Source organism: Crocuta crocuta, unplaced genomic scaffold (assembly GCF_008692635.1).
Source record: "Crocuta crocuta isolate KB4526 unplaced genomic scaffold, BGI_CrCroc_1.0 scaffold102, whole genome shotgun sequence".
In the NCBI taxonomy this organism is placed as follows: Eukaryota; Metazoa; Chordata; class Mammalia; order Carnivora; family Hyaenidae; genus Crocuta; species Crocuta crocuta.
The window spans coordinates 3,376,887-3,398,957 of record NW_027530019.1 but is presented as its reverse complement, the minus strand read 5'-3'; the positions used below and the strand labels follow the sequence as shown (position 1 = coordinate 3,398,957).

The 22,071-nt window shown below is 42.9% G+C and overlaps 1 long non-coding RNA gene across 7 annotated transcripts; it reads left to right on the top strand.

Moving 5' to 3' along the window:
• Positions 1–856: 856 nt before the first annotated feature.
• LOC144231744 (uncharacterized) lies at positions 857–21,354 on the top strand. Of its 7 annotated transcripts, none has more exons than XR_013335169.1 (6): positions 857–885; positions 12,553–12,625; positions 13,430–13,529; positions 13,637–13,675; positions 15,342–15,541; positions 20,896–21,354. It is a non-coding gene; the product is annotated as an uncharacterized LOC144231744 (long non-coding RNA). The 7 variants fall into 7 exon arrangements; XR_013335170.1 differs by having other exon boundaries at positions 15,243–15,541; XR_013335173.1 differs by lacking the exon at positions 857–885 and adding an exon at positions 6,982–7,035 and having other exon boundaries at positions 13,483–13,529.
• The last annotated feature ends 717 nt before the right edge of the window (positions 21,355–22,071 follow it).

Sequence of the window (22,071 nt, the reverse complement as noted above, 5' to 3'; positions counted from 1 at the left end):
GTCACTTAAAAGAACAAGCAGTAATGTGAATCCATTGACCTTCATCAGATGTCACTCTCACCTCTAAACTGGTCCAGTCCATGGGCCAGTGTTCTTCCATAGGAAACTTCTCACTGAAATGAGGTTCCCTTTTTTTTTCAGAACTGCATTCAATGTAAAGAACTGTCTTTTTTTTTTTTTAATGTTTTATTTATTTCTGAGAGAGAAAGAGAGACAGCGTGAGCAGGGGAGGGTCAGATAGAGAGGGAGACACAGAATCTGAAGCAGGCTCCAGGCTCTGAGCTAGCTGTCAGCACAGAGCTTGATGTGGGGCTCGAACCCATGAACTGTGAGATCATGACCTGAGCCGAAGTCAGACGCGTAACCGACCGAGCCACCCAGGTGCCCCAAGAACTGTCCTTTATGTTGAGATTATATCTTTTTCACATTTTTGGTATTAAAATGTTCTTTGCTGAACATGAAACAATGACAATAGATAAAAGTTTGGTTTTTCCCTCCATGTCTTTACCTAGCAAAAGAAAATAATGCTGTTCCTCGTGAGTCCTCCCTCTGCCACCACTTCCATTTATTTTGCATGTTCCTGTTTGTGAAATAAATTATTGAGAATTGTTCTGAAACTAATGTTTATATGCCTCTAAAATACAGTTTTAGAAAACAATTATTTTAAATAAAGTATTTTGAGCACACAAGAAAAGACATTTCTGGTTTGGTCTCCCTGGTTAGGACTCACACCCTCAACTAGTATACTAGTTGAATTGTGAATTATTTCCTTGGAAGCCCACCTTAAAGATGAATGGGAAGCCAAGTCTCTTTGACTCAACTACTTCCAAAAGGACCACGTGATGACTTTTGGGTACACCTCCCTCCAGAGACACCAATGAACAGGTTTGTGGTAGAAATCAAGCTCATGTAGCACTTGAGATCCCAGACCTCTAGGCCTGGGAAGAGTTTTAGAATTATTTTTGTCACATAATCTGGATTATTCTATCTGAGGCTCTATCAAAGGGAGCAGATTTGCCCAAAGCCACAAAACTAACTAGCAGCAGAGACAAGAGGCCCAGTGTCCAAACTCACAGGTGACCCATCTCTACTTGCCCCTGGATTAGGATCATGGTAACCCCCTCTTTCCCAGCAGGCAAGCCTCAAGCCAAACAATAGCAGCTAGGCCTATAGGGTGGTACATGGAAATAGATAGCCATTTTCTCCTCTATAATAATGGCTGTTGTCTCAATGTTTAATGCCTTATTGATTGTATCACTCAGAACTGCTGCTCCAGCCCCTCAGTCCCATCCTAGAGGGGCTTCTTTTCCACTGTGACCCAGGGGTCAGCTCCAAGGCCCAGGCTCTCACAGTCCACCTTAACCTCCATGATTTCAACAAGGCTTTCTTACAGATGCCTTCTCTGCCAGCTCCCTCTCTCTAGCACTAGCATTTTCACAGCTTACTTTGAGATCAGGAATTACAAACAAGAACACCTCCAGGGCTGGTGGACACCTAGCAGAGTCACCTTATGCTGGGGCTGTATGGGACATTATGGACAGGGTGCTGTAGGGGAATGACAACAGGGGAGGATTTGGGCCATTCTGAGGAATGGAGGGTGGACCCAGGAAAGCTTCACAGAGAAGACATTTGATCTGGGGCCTGAAGAATGAGTTAGAGGCAGAGAGAGGATCTTCTAAACCCAACTCCCTGCCCCTAGACACAGAACTGACATCAGAGAGCAAAGCAGGAGGTGGAGAGGAGAATTACAGTAAGAGCCAGAGAGCACCCACCAGCTGGGATGTAGCTCCTGTTTGGAGTAGCATAAAATCAAATGGCCCTTCTTTCCTGATTTGGGTGAAGCCCCCGCTCATGGTGTAAGGTTATCTGTTCACTGACTAAGCTGAGATTTAATGCCCAAAGGCCATTTAAGTTATTCTATATTTTTGGCTTATTTATCATTTTTAGAGCCTATAGAATAATTCAAACTTCTATGGAGCCATGCCATGAAAAATTAAGAAATTAATGTTTCAATTGTCATATTGACATCTCACTACTATTTATGCCCTTGGGTGATGATTAATAGTCATGATATAACTACTTCATGCTTTGACATGTGTATGCTTTGATAAGGTATTTAGAGATATGTCATGAGCCTGTGTTTTTAAAAGTTGATGTGTATCATTGAAATTAACATAAAAGAATCCAGAAACATTCTTTGTGAAAAGATCACATGGGAATCAGGAAGACTTGGCTTCTCACACTGGCTCAGCTCCTAGCACTAAGTATCTTATCCCTACTACCATTCACTCTACTTTCTTATCATAGAAAGAAAACAGTTGCCTAGGTAGGGGGAAAAATGGAATAGATGGTTTCTAAGGACTCTTCCAGCTTTGTATTATGATGATGGAATTTAGGGGATTCCTTTACTGAACAGTGGTCCAGAACATTTCCTTCCCCTCCTATCTTGTGCATCATTTGCTTCTGAAACCCTGAACCCTTGCTTTCTCAGTAATTCTTAGCATTGCTAGTTTGTTGGCTCAAAACTGCTCAACTGCTAATGATCATTGTCCCACGTTAGCTGTTGCTGAGGAAGAGCCAACAGAACTAGGGAAAGAGAGAAAAAGGAACTGGGTTGGGGGCAAAGAATCACCCTTAGGATAATGGATTACTATTTTTCTTCAAATTAGAAAACAAGTCTTGAGCTGACTGCAAATATAATCTTGCTTACGTGGCTTGAGGGAAGCTGGGAAAGAAGGTGGCTGGGCCAGGCCCCCATTGGCCAGCTCCATCTGTATAGATTTCTTGGAGCCAGCAAGGGCACTTTCTGACTCCTTCAATCCTCTGCCTTAGAAAGCTTCATAAAGAGGCAAGGGGACTTCTGCCAAAACAGAGGACCCTTCCTCCTAAGCCCCCCAAGTACTCTTCTGTTGTTGGTGGTGTCTGTCTGATGGCAACTGGGCTTCTTGCCATCACCAGGGTTTCCTTTTGATCCCTGGTTTACATGGCTTTCTGTTGAGCAAATAAACATACACTCATCCCTACTGCCAACGAGACAAAGGCGATTCATTCATAGGAGCTGCTGCCCAGCTGACAGATGTTCTGGCCTCCTAGCCCTGTAGCCTGGCATGCTGTTGACCCCAAAGGTGAAAGGCTCTGTCACCCATTCTCATCCCCCAGTTGGCCAGTTGCTACAAAGGATCATCCAAGAATTCTGACATTTGTCTTTCCTCCCCTACTCCTGCCCCCACAGCCCTTAGTGGCTCTTAGGAAAGAGCTGTTCCCAAAGTGGCCTTTGATCAGGTCAGCTGGAGAATGAAAAGATGGGCCATGTGATCAGGGTTGCGTTGCCACAGCTGCTCAAATATTTCTTCTGTAGACCTGACTATGCCTTTGCAAAGACAAGGCCATGAGGAGGCCTTTTTGCCACTTCCCCACAGAGAGCAATGAGAAGCCCCTATTAAGAAATTTAATGGCTGAAAAAAATAAAGCCAAGTTTTTGGCTTTATCATTACACTGGGACTCAATTATCTTCCTTTCATTTGTAGTTTACAGCCTAGCCAGGGGTTTGGAAGTGTGGGGGGAGAAAAGAGCTCCACTAATATGCTGTCCAGGTTTTTAAAAGTCTAGGGGAGTGCCCAACCAAATGGTTGTTGAGCCCAGAGAAGGAAATGTTGACTTCCAACAGGACACTCATGAATTCTACAGAGGAGGTGACATTTGAGCTGAGCTGGAGGAAAGGTAGAATTTCACCAGACAGAAATGGAGATGGGAGGGACTTTGTTTATGCAGCTGCTTCTGTGTGAAGGCAGTAGAAAGCAGAGCCAAACTGAGCAGCAGGGAGGGTGAAGAGCAGGCGATGACACAAGACAGGCCACATCACCACAAAGACACTCTTCCAGTTTGTCAGACTGAGAGTCCTAAGCCACCAGGAATCCTGAGCCCAGTTTGAGTAAAACTTTTCAGACCCATTTCTTCATAGAAATTCATAGAGCATTTTGAGAGGAAAGTAACCCCTAAGGAATCCTTAAAAGGCAACTCCATGATCTCAACTCAACTGAAACCCTCCTTGCCTGGTTTCTTTGGAGTCTTCCAGCATTTTTTTACCTAAGTTGCTGAGTGTTCTATGCTTGTACCCCAAACCACAACTAATAAGAAGGGCTACAGCCTATTAGCTTGTCTTTGAGAGCTAAGACTCTCTAGAAATCACTTTGGTGCTTTTCAGCTCTTTTTGTGGGAAATCATCTCTGGAACAAATGATCAAGTACGCTAGAAAGGTGTTTGAGTCACATGTGACAACATTTAGGGTCAGTTTAACTCTGTCAATAGGGCAGACTTTCAAGAATAAAACCCGAAAGCACTTGCTCCCACCATAGCTGCCAGGCTTGGAGCTCTAGACCCCCCTGACCTCCTGCAGAGTCTGAGCAGTACCACCATCAGCTCCTTCTCTAGCCCTACACTGGGAACCAGCTCCTACTGCTTTTTCCTCCTATAAGGAAAAGCATTTTCCCTGAATTGCATCCATCTTTGGTGCCTTTTTAATGTATCAAATGATTGAGGATCCCTCTTGGTGCAACTATTGTTTTTTATTTAAAAGTATAACAAGAACATTCCCCTTAGAAAATCATCACCCCCAGAAACAAAAAACAATAGTAGGTGAAAGATTGGACACCAATATGATACAAGGCCAGCAAAGTGTTATCAGAGAAACAGCAGGAAGGAGAAAAAGGGGAAGAGAAGTGAACAGAAAGCTGAAAAAGGAAATTACCTTCCCAGGTGACATAATGCCATCAGACCAGGGAGTGGAGAAGCTGTTAGAGAGAAATCAGATGCAAAAGGACCTACCACAGTAAGCTTGAGCTGGGAATAGGCATAGAAAAGCTGGACTTTTAAGGAACTCATAGGAGGCAGAGGCTAGAAAGACTGAGTTTGGAGACTGAAAGAAATGATGTGGGAAAATTCCCAAAAACCACTTCTCATACTGGCCATATTGCCAGTTCTAAGCCCAAATTGTTGACTTGGCCATGTTGCCCCTTGTCATTTGCCTTCCCCTCTCTGATGACACTGATATTATTTACACTATTTTATGGTAGTTCTTGCCCAACAATGGCAGACACTGAGCATAGAACTTAGAGGGCACAAACCTTCCTTTCCAAATTAGGTCAGTTTAGCCTTTATGATCCTGGTTGACCAGAGACAGAATTTACCTCATTCTGGATGCAGAGGCTACACCTCTAAGGCCAAGGCTCCTCATTCCCAGCTAGGTGTATAAAAGGTCAAGCAGAGAATGAATGTCTCCTCCTTCCTCCAGAAGATTCTTAGGATCAGGGACCACAGGTCCACATTGTACCCCTATTCTGGATGACCCACCATGCCTACCTTCCTTTTTTTTTTTTTTTTTTATTTTAATGCTACCATCCAGAGCATGCTACTACACTCTCAGGCCTGAGTCTTATGCTCTTAATCCTTTGGCTGACTAGAGCTGATTTATCTGCCAGCTTCTCTTCCATACAGTATCACTGGGTTGTTTTCTCTTTCCAAGGCTGGGGTTACTGCTGACTAAATTCAGCTGAGAATGAGTAGAATCCTGGAGAAATACTGGCTATGTTCAGGCTTAAAAACAAATGTCCCAAGGCTGTGATGCCACCAAAGATTAAAAATTGTTCTCGGAAGTTGTATAAACATTTTTAAAGGAGTAATATTTGGGTAATGATTTCTCTGCCAAAGAAAAACTTCCACAAGATTACTTCTGTAACCTCCACAAAATGGTAGAGCTACAATTCTAAAATGGCAACAAAGGGAAAAAGAACTGGATTAAATATGTAAAGTGTGGACTTCTTAGATGAGTTTCCCCTTTGTCTTTATATTAGCATTCAGCTGCCCCTTCTTGGCTATTTTGTTGTTGTTCTCATCAAGCAATTTATTACCAACTTTTCCCCACCCGTGTCAGCTGTAGTCCTCCTCTTTCTCATTTCTGCCTACAGAGTCTTCAAAACATGTGCCCATACTGTTTCTGCTGGCAGACATGAACTAAACATCAACCTGATACTCTTGCAAATTCAAGTGAACAAGCCTGAGCATAGTCACTCTTTGGTACCCCATCTCCCATTCTACTATTAAACCTCACTGCTTGCTTGAGGACATTCACAAAGAGACCTTGCCTAGGCCCAGAGGTGTATTGTTGGCTCCCTCTCCAAACACAGACTCATAGAAGAATGGAGTTGAGCGTCCACTTCACCACCACCCTCAGAGAGCACTTGTCATTCCAGCCTTGTGTTCTCAACTTTTAGCTATCATGCTCTATAAATTATGACCTATTTACACCTGGGCAACATTGGGCAAAATGTTAAAGCAGGCCGAGTGTCATCCTTCGTGTCCTCTTACTATAAAACACACCCAGAGTCTCCTTGGGCTTTTTCTCACCTTTTTCCATCTACCCCTGCCCCTGCAGATCACAGTCTTGGACTGAAGGTGTCCCATCACCATAACTAGCACCACCTCCAATCTCTGCCTGTGGAAAATTCCCTGTCACCTTCCTAAGTCCAACTCAAATGCGACCTCCTTTGGCAGGCCTTCCTGATGTAAAGCCTGCTTCTTTCTCTCTTTAGAAGCCCCATGGCTCTTTGTCTTTGCTATGGTACTTGGCACTTTCTACCGCTAGACAGTAAGCTCCTCGAGGGCAGGATCCATGTCTGATTCATCTCTGGGTCCCCTGCAGGGCTGAGTCCAGTGGACTCTCTTGAAGCAGGAGTGGCTCAGGAAGGAGTGAGACTCTAAACATAGTAAAACACACTTTCAGTAGGCTGGGTGGAGCCTGGGTCTGGGGTCTACCTCTTAGAAAGCTGGTTCTTTCCTTTCCCCTTCCATTCTCACTCCCAACCCATTCCTGAAGGATCTCTCTTTTTCACTGTCTTTAGCCAACTGTCACTGTGGGACAGAATCCTCTGTGAAGGCTTCAGCTGTTAACAGCTTAGAATTTTGCTGCTCCCATAAGTCTTTGCACTGAAGAGAGGGGTAGGATGGGGTGTGGTTGGGAGAGTGCTGAAGGAGGTAAAGGTGAGGATTTTAACTCCTCAATGGCATGTACTCCTATTAGGGAATTTAGGCATGACAGACTGGGCAAGGAAGGAATTTGGGGGATTGGGAGGGCTATTTCTTGACATCCCTCCAATCAGCTCCTTAGTATTCTGAGCTACTTTTGTTATCTTTCTACTTATGCCTTTAAAAAAAAAAAAAAGATGTGTGTCCTAGCATAGAATAGCCCTTACATAAGTAGTAATCATTAATGTCATTACTAATAAGAACATAAATTACATAGACACATAGCCCACCCTAAACACATGGAGTGCTTGGAGGTACCAAGTAGATATAGTTGAATTTTGGTAGCATTTCTGAAGTGTCAATGCAGATTTTGAAACCTCTGCCTCCTGGTGATGGAAACAGTTTGAGCAAAGATGAGGTGAAAATCAGCAGTCTTGTGTGCATAGGGAATGGGCAATGACTGAAGAGAGGGCCCTCTTAAGAGACTGACAAGTGGGGGCACCTGGTAGCTTAGTTGGTTAAGCATCTGACTTCAACTCAGGTCATGATCTCACAGTTTGTGGGTTCAAGCCCCACATCAGGCCCACTGCTGTCAGCACAGAACCCACTTTAAATCCTCTGTCCGCCCCCCTTTCTCTACCCCTCTCCTGCTCACATTCGCTATCACTCTCTTCCTCTCTCTCTCTCTCTCTCTCCCTCTCTCTCTCTCTCAAAAATAAACATTAAAAAATTTTAAAAAGAGACAGGTGGATTTGGTTAGATGGCAGGAAGCAGTGAGAGGGAGAAAAAGGGGCCAATTTGAAGAGAGACATAATGATGAATTCAACTTTGACTTGTTGATAGGTCAGTAAGAGGAAATGGCCCCTAGGAGCCTGAAGATCCCAGGCTATGAATTGGTAAGCCCCAGGGTCACAGGGAGTGCATGGATCTTGCAAAGCAGCAAGTACGAATGAAAGGGCAGGATGCAGGATGCAGGGATTGTTCAAATGAAAAAGGTAGGGTGAGAGAGGTGATGATGATAGTGGTAGTAGTGCTTTCAGTGCTTCTGAGCTCATCAATTGCAGCAGAAATGTCCAGAAATATAAGGCTAGGGAGGAAAAAATATAAGATGGGGGAGGAAGAAATCTTTAGAAACCTTAAGTGTGCTTTTAAGGGCAACTTTGTTTAAATATTGACATTGTATTTACTTAGTGATTTAAAAATTAACATTTTTGCTGTTTTTCTGGCTTGGGAGACATATGGATGGCTCTATAAATGTTGAGTTGAAGTTCCCACTTGGCGCTCTCCCTGGTGCTGGATTTGCATAGTGCATTCCTTGTCTTGGGGGTGTTGTGGAAATCATTGCTTTCTCTCTGTTCATCTCCCTTTAGGTGCTAGCCAGGAAGTAAATTTTGCCAAATAAAGTCACTTACATGACTTGTGCTTCTCTTCCACCCAGCATCACTTAGGCTAATGTTTGCTGCGAAGTGTAGAAGAGAGACAATAGTCCTTCCCAGGAGTAAAACTCTTCTCCCTACATTTTTTCAAGCCAGATCATGTTAACAATGGCTTTCAGGGGGTGGTGAGTTTATGGGGAATCCCTATTTTATTTACATTTTCCAAATACTACTTCCATAGTTAAATTCATCTTTTTTGAAGAAAGAAAAGTATATTGGAGCTGATTGGAGTTCTCACTCATAGAAAGTCTTGTAAGAGAATCCTCATAAACCATGACATTCTCAGTGACATGGCAATGCCTCTGAGTCTTTTTTAAGAGAAAATTCTCAGTATAATCAGGTTTTTAAATTTTGTTTTTAAAAAAGATACATGAGTAGAAATTCTGTAAGGTGAGCTTTAGGATTGTAACTCAAAACAGTCTACTACTCCCAACTGACTGCTTCTCTTCCTTTCAATATAGGACATCACCCATGAGTATCAACTCTTTAGAGCATTACAGAAAAATGTGATTTTGGAAGATTTCTGAGAAAAGAACTATGAGGGGATAGCCTGTGTCATGTATCTAGTAAAAACTTAGATAGCAGGGATAAATGGAAAACATAGTTATATGGTTAGGATTGTCTCAAAAACAAAGCTAGACACTATGAACTTGAGGCATGAAGCACCAGGTACTACTCACTGCCCTCCACTGCCATCATCACACCTCCATGCTCTAAGCCACCTGACAAGTTTCCCTGTGTCCCCACATACTTTCTGCTGGACTGCTGTTGGGCTTTCCATTCATTCATCCAACCTTTATTGAACCCATAGCATGTGCCTTTTATTGCACCTTTGCTCTGAGATGACAGAAATGGACATGACAGATCCCTAAAGAGACTTAATGAGCCTGTGCTAAGGTGACAGTTAAACAGATCTGATTGCTGGCACAAATGCTCATACAGGGTATTAGGGAGCACAGAGAGCTCCTAATTTTGCTTGGCAGAAGAGGCTGGGGAATAAGGTAAGGGGTCACAAAGGAGGGGACACTTGCATTAATTCATCAGGTACACTGGGGATCTGGGGATGGGGACCCAGAGAGGAAAGTCAGAAGTCCACATTAAGAAAAGCACTCAGGAAAGATAAAGCAATTTATCTGGGATTTATTCAGCCAAACTATTAAGTGGAAGACTGAACCTCATAGATGTAGTGGGTGGAATTCTAAGATGGTCTCCACCCACTGTAGAATTCTCTCTCCACAAGAGTGAGCAGGATTTGTGAAGAGGGAATTTCACACCTGTAATTGTTACTTTGTATGGTTAAAGGGGTTTTGTAGGTATAATCAAGGTCCCTAATCAGTTGACTTTGAGTTAATTAAAATGGGAGATAATCCTGGGCCTGAACTAAGCAGGTGAAGTCTTTAAAAGGGTGCAGGCCTTCCCTGAAGTCAGAGTGATTCCGAGAAGAAGGTAGGCTTTCCTCTTGGCCTTAAGGAAGCGATCTGCCATGTTGTAGAGAGAACCACATGGCAGTGAACAACATGTGGCCTCTAGGAGCTGAAAGTGAATTGAACAAGCAGTGAGCTTGGAAGAGAACCCTAAGCCTCAAGATTGCTGCTCTGGCCAACACCTTGATTCCATCCTGGTGAGACCTTGAGCAGCTATCCCGTACCTATGCCCAGACCCACATGGGGATAATAAATTTATGTTGTTTTAAGCCACTATGTTTGTGGTAGTTTGTTATGTAGTAAGAGAAAACTAGTTCGGTGGGTAAATGTTGGAGATGGAGGAGGTAAGCTCTAGAGCTCTATGAGAAGCTGGGAAGCAAACATTCTGGTCAGCTCGCCAATCAGTGAGAGGTGCTGAAGTATAAAGTCAGGCAAAAAAAAAAAAAAAGCCCTACCTGGTTCCTAAGGGTCCCCATGGTAGGAACTAAACTTATGAGTCTCAAGAGGAATGCTCAGGTGAGCGATGCTGGCTACAGCTCTGTGACTTCCCCTGCCCAACAAGAGACTGGTGGAAAGTACAGAATCCAGAGATGATGTTTATACCCCGATGACACATCAAAAATGTGTTCACTCAAAGGTAAATACTTAATTTTTGTCCCATGAGACTTGGCAAATTTCTTCCCTGAAATTTAATTGTTTTCTTTCATGTTGTTATTTGATACCAAAAGTGCAAAAGTAAACTCTTGCATTTTGTGGTGCATTTTCAATTCTTTAAAAGTATTGAGGGGTGCCCGGGTGGCTCAGTCGGTTAAGCGTCCGACTTCGGCTCAAGTCACGATCTCACAGTTTGTGGGTTAGAGCCCTGCGTCGGGCTCCGTGCTGACAGCTAGCTCAGAGCCTGGAGCCTGTTTCAGATTCTGTGTCTCCCTCTCTCTCTCTCAGAAATAAATAAAACATTAAAAAAAATTTTTAAGAAGTGCAGCCAATTTATTTTCCCCCTCAAATGAGCCAATATTTGGTTTCTCTTTTTTTTTATTCTTTTTTTTTAATGGGTCACACCAGCTCCTTTTGAACTGGTGAATCATTTCAGTGTTTGAATCATTGCAAAACGTCCAGAGGGAGTATTTCTTTAACACTGGAAATAATCAGAGGTTATATAATATACATAGGAAGGGCAAATGGCTTTAGAAAAGAAATCCTTCCATCTCTTTTTCTTCTACTGTCTCAGTGTCCCTAAATCTTCACTGAAAATAATAAAAACATTTTAATGACCAATCTTTATGTGAAATTATAATTAAAGCTCTAGTGAAGTGTGCAATAGAATATCAAATTCCTCTTCTGTGAGAAGAATATGGCACAGTGCTGTCATATCCACAGTTGGAAGCAAATTACGGACATATAAATGCAATTAACAATACAGGATGATTATATGTGGCACAAGAAGTCCAGATAATCAGAGGTATAATTGCAGAGGAACTGCATTGAGTCCAGGTGACCAGCCCATCTTTAAAGGAGGGGTGATCTTCCATCAGTGGTGAGGATGGAGAAGAATGTGGGGGAGGGTGGTAGAGGAGTGTGCTGGCATAGAGCAGGAAAAAATTGGGAAAGTTGGAAGAGTCTAGGCACATTTGTATAGCAATAAGTAAATCAGTTGGGCTAAAGGTGGGATTGATGTTAAAGAAAGTAGGGGAGATGTTTGGAAAATAGTGCTGAATCTAGGCTTTTCCTATATGCAATGGAAAGCCACTGAAGTCCTTTTGGATCCAACAAAAGCAAATGTTTCATGAAGATCCATGGTCAGTTGTGTTTGGATTGGAGGCAGGGAGCCTAATGGGAGTTTAGGGCAAAAGTGATAAAGACCTAGCTGGGCAAGGGGAAAGGACAGGGGAAGATGGCATTCAAAATATAATATACAGAAAAGTCTAAAATATATGGATTCTCCTTTAGTAGGTAGTTTATTGATGTCACAAACTTTCAAAGATTTTGGCCAGTGGGGCCAGTGGTCTCAGGCAACCTTGCTTTCTCGTTGCAGAGAAATGTCATTGTATATGGGCTTATGGTGACATTTTTACAGAATTCGCTTAAGATTGAGAACTTCAGAAATTAAAAATTAGTCACACTTAGAACAGAGTATTATAATGGTGTAAAAGTTGCTTGCTTTGGGACAAGTGGGAGCCAACTTTTAAAGATGATCTTCAGGTGCAAATTGGTGACAAGAGGTGCTGCTCAAGCCCTAAGGTTCCTAGACTTCCACATATCTTTTTTTTTTTTAATGTTTTTAATTTATTTCTAGGGGAGAGAGAGAGAGAGAGAGAGAGAGAGCGTGAGCAGGGGAGAGTCAGAGAGAGAGGGAGTCACAGACTGAAACAGGCTCCAGGCTCTGAGCTGGCAGTCAGCACAGAGCCTGACATGGGGCTCGAACCCACGAACCGTGAGATCATGACCTAAGTGAAAGTCGGACGCTTAACCAACTAAGCCACCCAGGTGCCCCCACATATCTTTTTATTTAGCTCTCTGCTGGGCTGCTGGTTTCTGGGTTGCCTCACTTACCTCACAGAAATAGTTCTCCTTAAAAGAGGAGAACTCTGAGAAGCCAGCATGATTAGCCCAAATGCTATTCTCATTTTCACCCCTGCCATTCTGACATTCTTTTTGCCTCCACTCTTCAACAGTCGTGAAACTGAGCAGGCACTGACTACCTCATATTTGGAGACTAGTAAGATGGAGGAGATTGAGACACCAAGGGTAAGAGCCAACATCTGTTGAGCACCTACAGTATACCAAGTCCTCTACTGGAAACTAATGAATGTAAAGTTTAGCATAATGCTAAACACTTAAGGCTCTATCAATGTTCATTTCCTTTCTCCTTGCATTAAATTAGAAAGCAGGCATGAGATAGTGATAGACAGGAGCCATAAGGAGACTGACATAGAGAAGCCCTCTGTGCTCTGGAATGCAACAAGCAGGTTTCACCAACCCTCCCAGAAATGGAAGAGAAGCCGCTTTTCACTGACCATTCAGGAAAGAGAGAGACCTGCCAGCTCAACACTCCCAGCTCTCCTCAGCCAAGGCCAGCACCGAGGCCCAGTGGAAATTAGGAATGACTATACCACTCTGCTGCTACTAATCCCCACCAAGCAGTCCCTACTCCACCCCCAAGTCACCTTCCTGGTCAGAAGAGGTCCTGGAAAATGATCCCACTCTTATCTCTCGTTTCTTTCCTTTGAATTGTGGTCAGTTTCTGAATTTTTATTTTTAGAGAGGGGGATAAACACTTGTTTGAATTATTCTCCAAGGAGATACAGGTCTGGAGAATCTGGGGCCTGGCTTCCCAATAGACTTCTTTCTGTCTTGGGAGCCTCCAGATCCCACTCTTGGTAGTAGTATCTCTTCCCCAAACTCCTCAGAATGACCCACAGAAAACCACTGTGGCTCTAGTGGTGTGAGAAGGGACCATTCACACCCCCATAGTCTTAGAGGCTGGTGCAGTGGAGAAAACAGAACCTGAACTTAGGATACCTAGGTTCTGGCATACATTTCCCTTTTTAGGACCCTGAGAAAATCACATCACCCTTGCATCTGTCTCCCTGCCTACCATACAGGAATCACAAAGCTTATCACAAGGGCCTGCTGGACTGTCATGAGGATGGTAAGATAACTGATGCACAGAACACTCTTGCTGATGCGTGACACCTACTTTTGCTAGCTAAATGGCTGACTCCTTTTGTTTCTCCTGATTTTTATCTCCTTTCTCAGATTCAACACACTGGCATTACTTTGATGTAGAAAGAAAAGGTAAGTGCTTTCAAAGAGAAGAGACAGCAGAGATGGGCTGGAGAAGTAATCTTCCTTATGAAGAATTATCTCCTTGGCAAATGGCCTCAGCTTCTCCTACTCTTATTTTTTTATATATATATCAGATTTCATCCTTTTTCTACCTCAAGTGCTATTCTGGACACTCTCCAATGTCTTGATTTCCCTTTTGAGTTCTGGAGCCCCAAACCAGACTATATTCTCTTAAGACTATGTTTAGTAGACAAGAAGGCTATTACACAGAATACTCTTTGCATTTTTGCTTCACAAAACTCAAAGCATCACTTTATATACTGTTTTGTAAAAGTGATTTGCTGTTTCCCCTCAGAAGATGTTTTCTAGAAAGGGAACACCCCAGAATCAGGCTGGAAAATGCTCTCTAACAATGTGTTGTTGTTCTGGGGGCACACGAGGGATCTTGAGAAAGATTTCAAGCTTGGATCGTAAGTTTCTCATCCGAATTCCTGTTATTTCACTGAATTGTGAGCTCATTAAGGGTGGGGGCCATTTTTTGTAGCCCCCAAATATAGCACATAGGGACATTCAATACACCTTTGTTGAGTGAACATTTGTATCAAGTATCAACCCAAACAAGGTGGAAAACTTGGAGCCATTGACTTCTGGGACCTGACACCACCAGACCAGGGAATATAGGATTCTCAAATGCAACAGTTTCTATCAGTGGGACTCTGCCAGTAAGCCCTAGGAGAGTTCCAACCAAAAGAGCTAGATTCCAAGTGTATTGCTAGACTTTTAGTTCTGACCAAACAGAGGAGAAAAACTGATTACAACTAAACACTCTGAACAAAACACACACACACACACACACAGACACACACATACACACACACACAGAGCAATTAATTGAGGACTCTGAAAAATAAGTAAAAGTAGGTGGATTGGGGAAAGAAATAACTCAGTACATGACCAATACGGTGGCAGTGAGTCAGTGAGTTTCTTAGATTTTTTTCTCCTGGCTTTGATCTGAAGGGTGAGCTGACTCATGAAACTGCACAGTGGTCATAGACCACAACAACTATATGGAACAGCCAATCTTTCTGGACAAATGACCTGGAAAAGAGGCCCTTGCAAGCCACAGTGTGTAGGGAAGATTCTTGTTCTTGTCCTCAAATATTTTCTCTCTCAGTTCATTTTCAAGGCCAGAGTTTCTTAGAATTTTTCTCCTGGCTTTGATCTGAAGGGTGAGCTGACTCATGAAACTGCACAGTGGTCATAGACCACAACAACTATATGAAACAGCCAATCTTTCTGGACAAATGACCTGGAAAAGGGACCCTTGCAAGCCACAGTGTGTGGGGAAGATTCTTGTTCTTGTTCTCATATATTTTATCTCTCAGTTCATTTTCAAGGCCAGATGCAGCTTCCAAAGTAACTGCCACCACCATGACAGCAACTCAGGCACCTAAAATCCCTGAGAGAAAAATCCATTATCTCAGGACAGAAGAATGTAGAAATGGGGCCCCTGTTACATGAAGAGTATGAGGAAGTTCTAATTTTTTTTCCTCTTTTCTCTTGCCACTTTATCCAGAGGGAAGGCCTCGTAGAAGGTCTTTGTGAAGAAAAGTAGAAGAAAACTTTGTGATGTCATTAGTGGCTATAACTCTGAGAAAGACCCCTATCTTTCTAGCCAGAAAAGTGATACGTGATCCTGGGAGCTAAAGAATGAGAGGGAAATCCGCAAGAGGAAAGAGTTGGAGAAGGAGATTCCATGTACGAACTGATATAAGTCCTGGACTTTCCCTGTAAGCTACGCATGTGTGGAACACACCCAGACACACAGCAGAGGCTTTGGAACCTGAGCTGACAGTGAACTTCTGCGTACAGAAGGTGAGACAGAACTTTTGCAGTCTGCACTTAACTGGTTTGCTTGAATGGTGAACCAAAACAAAAAAAAATTAACATGCTCTGATTTTAGGACCCAGAGTTACATAACATCTCATACAAAACATCTTAAGATACAATCCCGAATTACCTAATGTGATAAGGACCAGGAAAAGATGACCAATTCTCAAGGGAAACGATGAAAGGTGATGTTGAAATTACAAGAAAAAAAAGATTTTGAAGCAATTGTTATAATCATTCTTCGTGATGTTAAGGTGTTTACCTTAACTCTTGAATAAAAATTAGTTATCAATAACAAAATAGAAACTTTTTTTAAAATGGAAATTTTATAACTGAGATATACAATATCTGAAATAAAAAATTCCCTGGATGGGATCAATAGCAGGGTGCAAGTGAGAGAGGGAAGAGCCAGTAGACTGAAAGAGAGATCCATAGGAATTATCCAATCTGAAGAACACAGAGAAAAATGTTTGAAAAATAATGAATAGAGCCTCTGGGATCTGTGGAACAATATCAGACAGTCTAACATTCATGTCATTGTAGTTCTTAGGGAATGGAGAAAGATTGGTGTAGAAGAAAATAGTTGAAAAAAATAATAGCTAAAGATTTCTCAAATTTGGTGAAAAATATGTTTACAGATTCATATGGTATCAGGATCTTACCCACCAATACCCTCCTTCTTAGACCCTGAAGACATCTGAGTTTTCCACCTTCATGTCAGGGAAGGAGCACATGAATAGGAGTCGGACTCCTAGGGATTAATCCCAGCTCACTGACTCAAGTATGAGACCCAGGGAAAACCAGTTACCCTGAATGGGCTGCAGTTCCTCATCCAGAAAATCTCAGGGTTGTACTACATGATTTTCTAATTTCCTTCCTGTTCTAAAATAACTATCCATTATCAGCTCTTCTGTGGACTTTTTTCTTTTCAAAATGATAACATTATTTATGAAAAGCTAATGCTATGAAACAAGAAACCACCTTCCTACCAAGGGTCTTTCCACCCTTTGTAATGAATAGTGCAGGTAACTGAAATGGAGAAGCTGCCAGAACAGAACCCAAAATGAAGTTTTATAGCAACCAGAATGGAGTTTGGCCTTCCCCAGCAGCTTCCTGCTGAGTTCTCTGAGCACCATGGGAGGTCTGGAATTCAGTGCAAAGAAAAAGGAAGCTCTGCCGAAAACTTTTCACTCCCAATAAATGCATTTCCAATCTCATGTTTTTTCAGAGGCTAAGGAATGGAATAGAATGCCCACATGGCCTCAGGTTCCTAGTTTGATATCAAGTCTGTCAGAATATGTTAAATCTATGTCTGTAAACACAATAATAAACACTTGTATAGCATCTTACAGTTAATAGAACAGTTCTCTTTCCTCCATTATCTCATTTCTTCCTCCCAACCACCAACCCCTAAAGTAAGTTGTAGCAGCTACCTCCTGTTTCCTCAGAGGAAATAGTCTGAGAGAGGCTGAGAGTTTTACCCCAGTCCATCTACTACTAAGCTTGAGAAAGTGCCAACTCTTCTGGCTTTCAGTTCTTTTCCTACCACCAGGAACCAGAGGCTCTAGGCATTGCCAAGCTGTGACCTGCAGCTACTGGGCAAGAGGCCAGTTACTCCACATTTTAAGGGCAGGCTGTAGTACATTAGATCCTCTCAGCTCATTCCTCTAGAGAGGAACATGATGTTAAGAGTTGGCTTCAATACATGTTGTCCCTCTCCCAGTCCTTCATCACCACTAGCCAGGCTGCTTGGCATGGAAAGGCTCTCTAGTATTAGACACAGCTCTTTTGAAAATGTCTTTCCTCCCCTACTTCTAGCTGCTTGTGAATGTGCTTGGCTTTGAGTCAAGTAGGCTTGGGAACTGGTGGTTGCTTCCTAAGGTTTTATCAGTGAGGGACCTTGAAGGGTTTTGGTGCTTGGCCCCCACATGGGCTTCCTCTCTGTTCTCCTCCCTCCTGAGGAATTGCTGTTCCCTCCCATTCTTGCACATTCATTCAGCCTCCACTCTGCATTGATGTGCCTGGAGGTCATCCTTTCCTCCCTTAATGAGCCAATTTCAGCTCATTTATTCACACATTGTCCCTTCATTTTCAAGAAAAGTCTCTTTGAGTATGATAATTCTGAGTCATTGCATATGATCATCATTTCAGAACAAAAAGATGTCAAAAGGTGGGTGGGTTTATTTCATCTAGCAAGGAAGTAGGCCTTCTCTTCTTTGTTACTCTTGATGACTCATTCAACCTGAATCAAAACTGAGTAGTCTGTGCCTTTGACCAGGAGAGGAGCTGATGGGAGGAGGTAGGTACCACCCAAGTTGGGGCCTTGGGCTCAAACCGCAGGAGCCATTTCCATGTGCCATGGAATGGGCAGAAGGGACTAAGAAAATTAAATCGTAGCATGGTATGAAGCCCTTGCTCATCTCTGGATTTCTGCTTTTCCATCTATAAAAGGATCACAGAAGAGTGGGTTGGGACTAAGGTACATGACCTTACTGAAACTGCTTTTCTGAATCACTGCACTTTCCTACTTGGACATTGGAACCCTGATTAAGGAAAGGAGGTTAAACCCTCAACTGGCTTAGGTACCAGGAGAGATAGAGAGAGGAGGTTTTGCTGGCAGACTTAGGCTTGGATCCTGCCTCTGCCCATTCCTAGCTATGTGACCTTGGGATAAGTACTTAACCTCTCTGCGTCTCATTTATGAAAGGGTAATAGTACTTCTCTTGATAAGGTTATTGTGAGCATAAAATGTAATATCTGCCACAGTTATCTGGTGGAGTTCCCCAACTTACATACAGGATATTTAGGACAGAGGACACGTAGGCTGGGTGGGCTTAGACAGTCTTTTAATATCCTTCAGTTTCTTCTTTGGTAAAATTGGGATACTATGTGCTTTGCAAGAGGGCCGTAAGTGCTAAAGATGATGTAGTAGAAGCCAGTGCAGCACTAGGACACTGTGGGTCCATAAGTGGTGCTACTGGTCAATTAGAAGTTGCCAGTATTCAACTTGCCTGAAGCCAGTGCCCCTAGAAAGGATTCTCTGGGAATATTTGTAGCAGTCCTTAGATCAGAGCCAATGTCAGAGTCTGGAGGCTGAGCCAAAGCAGATCACACCAGTGAGTTTTGAGCCAGAGAAGGTGGGACCAAGATGCCGTTAGCATACAGGCTAGGGTCAGTACCCAGAGGTGTGGTGCAGGGTGCTCAGGCAGGACATGGTACCTGGCAAGAGTTCACACCCCAGGACCAGAGGGACTACTCCACACACCTAGTTACGCAGCTGTATTTTCCACAGCCTTGGGTTCAAGCAATCTCCCTGATGATTTCACGGGCCTTACAATGCAAGCTGCCAGGCTGGGCTCTGGAGAGGCCTAGAGATTAAAAAAAAAACAAAAAACCACCCTAGAGTGGTAGCTCTCAACATGAGGACTTAGGTCACTGTGGGGACTGTGAAGACTCACAAACATAAAAACATTCCTTTTGGGGATGGGAGACTTTAATATTTTTTTTTAACTTTTATTTGTTTTTGAGAGACAGAGTGCCAGCCGGGGAAGGGCAGAGAGACAGAGGGAGACACAGAATACGAAGCAGGCTTCAGGCTCTGAGCTGTCAGCACAAAGCCCGACATGGGGCTCTAGCCCACGAACCGTGAGATCATGACCTGAGACAAAGTCCAATGCTCAACTGACTGAGTCACCCAGGTGCCCCTAGACTGTTTTTCTTCTGGTAGAAACTGAGATCCTTGGGGATTTGGTCTTGCTGGGCTGTATAGTGGTTCACAGACCTCTTGAGTGGACTTGGGGGTACATAAAGAACTCTAAACCACTCTGGGAGAGCACTGGGATTCATCTCTTCAGTCCTTCCATTCAGCAAGTATTAGTTGCACCCCCCTAGAGAATCAGGTCTCTGTAACTCCCGCCCCCCCCAAAAAACTATGACCAAACCATCTGCTAAAAATCACACACTATCTCAACAATCTAACTTGCATCATTGTTCAGCCTGATATCCTGTCCACTCACCAAAATCCTACCCATATACAAGACCCAATGCCAATCTCAACTCTTCCAGGAAGCCCTCCAAACTGTAGCCCACAGCAATTATTCCTTCCTCAAAACACACAGTCATGTCTCCATTTTCTTTTTGGATAGCTCTTATTCTATGGCTTTGTTTGTTAGCATCTGTCTTTGTCACTTTAATTTTTCCTTCATGAATGTTTGTTTCCCCCATCTTTCTCATTTCTTTTTTTCCTGCTAGTCACCAAAACCTGTTGCTTGTACCTCCCCAAAATATCTTAAATCCATCAACTTCTCTTCATCCTTCAGAGTCATTTTCTGGTTCCGGTCACCATTACTGCAACAGCCTCCTAAGTCTCCTGCATCTGGACCAACCCTTCCAATTCATTCTCAACGCTGAGGCCAGAGGACTGTTGCAAATACAAAAAAATACAAATCTGCCTTAAACCCTTTATCCCACTGGCCTCAAGGTAAAATATAAACTTTCCAACAGACCTTTCAAAGGCCTTCATTAACTGGTCCCTGCCCACCTTTGCAGTCACATTTCTTAACATTCCGCTAACCCCACCAATGCCTTCCACCATTATCCTGAGGCCTGCTGTGTTCTGGTCATGATAAATCCTTCTCAGTGCCTCACACTCACATTCTCCTGGACATTCTATCTGGAATCTTCTTCCTGCTCACTCATCATGCCTCTCACACAGCTCTTGCTTTACCTATACATATTCAGTCTTCAGGTGTTCAGTATTATCTCACCCAGTAACCCTTGACTCCCATCCCCTCAAACACATACCTACATCTAGGTGACCTACTCAGAGTACCTTCTGAGTACTTCCCATCACCATACCTTTTATTTTAAAGATTTTATTAAGTAATCTCTACACCCAATGTGGGGCTCAAACTTACAACCCCAAGATCGAGTTGCATGCTCCACTGACTGAGCAAGACTGTTGCCCCATCCATATTTTTAATTCCATTTTATAGTTTCCTGTTTACTGGTCTGTCTTCCAGTAGACTATAAGCAATTTCAGAACAAAAACCATATCTGCACAGTTTATTGTTGCATAGCCAGCACTGGGCCCAGTGTCTACCCCTCAGAGATGCTCAAATCATTTTTTAATAAATGAATGGAAATAAGAATGAATCTATACATCTGAATCTTCAAGGGCAATAACCATATTATATGCTTATTTATATCTCCCTTCAGTGCCTGATTCAGGGCCCTGTTTATCCCAGGTGCAAAGGGAAGGAGGTAATCATTTGCTTTTAGCAAAAAGCCCTCCTTGTTTAAATAGAATGCTCTAAATATTGGTATTTCCCTTTTTCCAGACTGAAGGCTTTTTGAACTGCATGCTACAGGAATGCAGCTGGCAACATGGTGACCTAGATCTGCTCCCAGAACTGCTGGATGAGCAGGGAGATCCACAGAATTCAAGGCCTTCAGAAGCTGAATGGGCCACTCATCAAGGAGGAGCTGTGAAAAGCCTTGATGGAGTCCAGAAACTCAAGTTCTAGTCCTGGCTCCTTCATTCATCAGCTCCATGACCACAGGCAAATCACTTAGCCTTGGAGTTTGATTTCCTCATTGGTAAAATACAGTAAGGAGAAGAACTGATCATTTATCTTCATTTAGAGCTCTGAGTTATAATTCTATTAATAAACGTTTCACCAAATTCCCATCAGAGGTGAAGAAGAATTTGGCTATTTCCAATCTAAATATCAGGATACCAGTATCATTGAGGTGTTTTTCTAATCATAATCTTATACATTATAGGGGGCTTTAAACTACATGAGTTTTTGTATTTTTAATTTTTTTAATAACTGTGGCAGAGGCAACTATATGGGTATATCAATATCCACTCCCTGACTCCTCTTCCCTATCTATTTTATTAGAAATGGCAATATGCCAGGGCACATGAGTGGCTCAGTTGTTAAGCATTTGACTCTTGATTTTGGCTCAGGTCGTGATCTCACGATTCATGAATTTGAGCCCTGCTTTGGGCTCTGTGCTGACAGCACAGAGACTGCTTGGGATTCTCTCACCCTCTCTTTGCCCTCCCCTGCTTGTGTGCTCTCTTTCTCAAAATAAGTAAATAAACTTAAAAAAAATGGTGATATACCCAGGTTAAAACTATAGTCCCCACCCTCCCTTTCAGCTAAGAGGATCACTGACTAAGTACTAGCTGATAAGATATGAGCAGAAATGTCATGTATAACATCTATGTAAAGCTTCTACAAAGGGGAAGAATATACCCTTTGCCTTCTTTTTCCTCTCCTTTCTGTTGGCTGAATGAGAATAAGATACCTGGAACTTGACAGCCATAGTGGACCATGAGGTGATATACTAAAAATGGTAGAACAGCAAGACAGAAGGAGTTGGGTCCCTGGAACCACCATCCCAGCCCTCAGCTATTCTGCAGGACTTCTTTGCCATAAGAGAAATAATTTCTATCTTCTTTAAGCTACTGTTGTTTTAGTTTTCCCGTTACATGCAAACCTAACCCT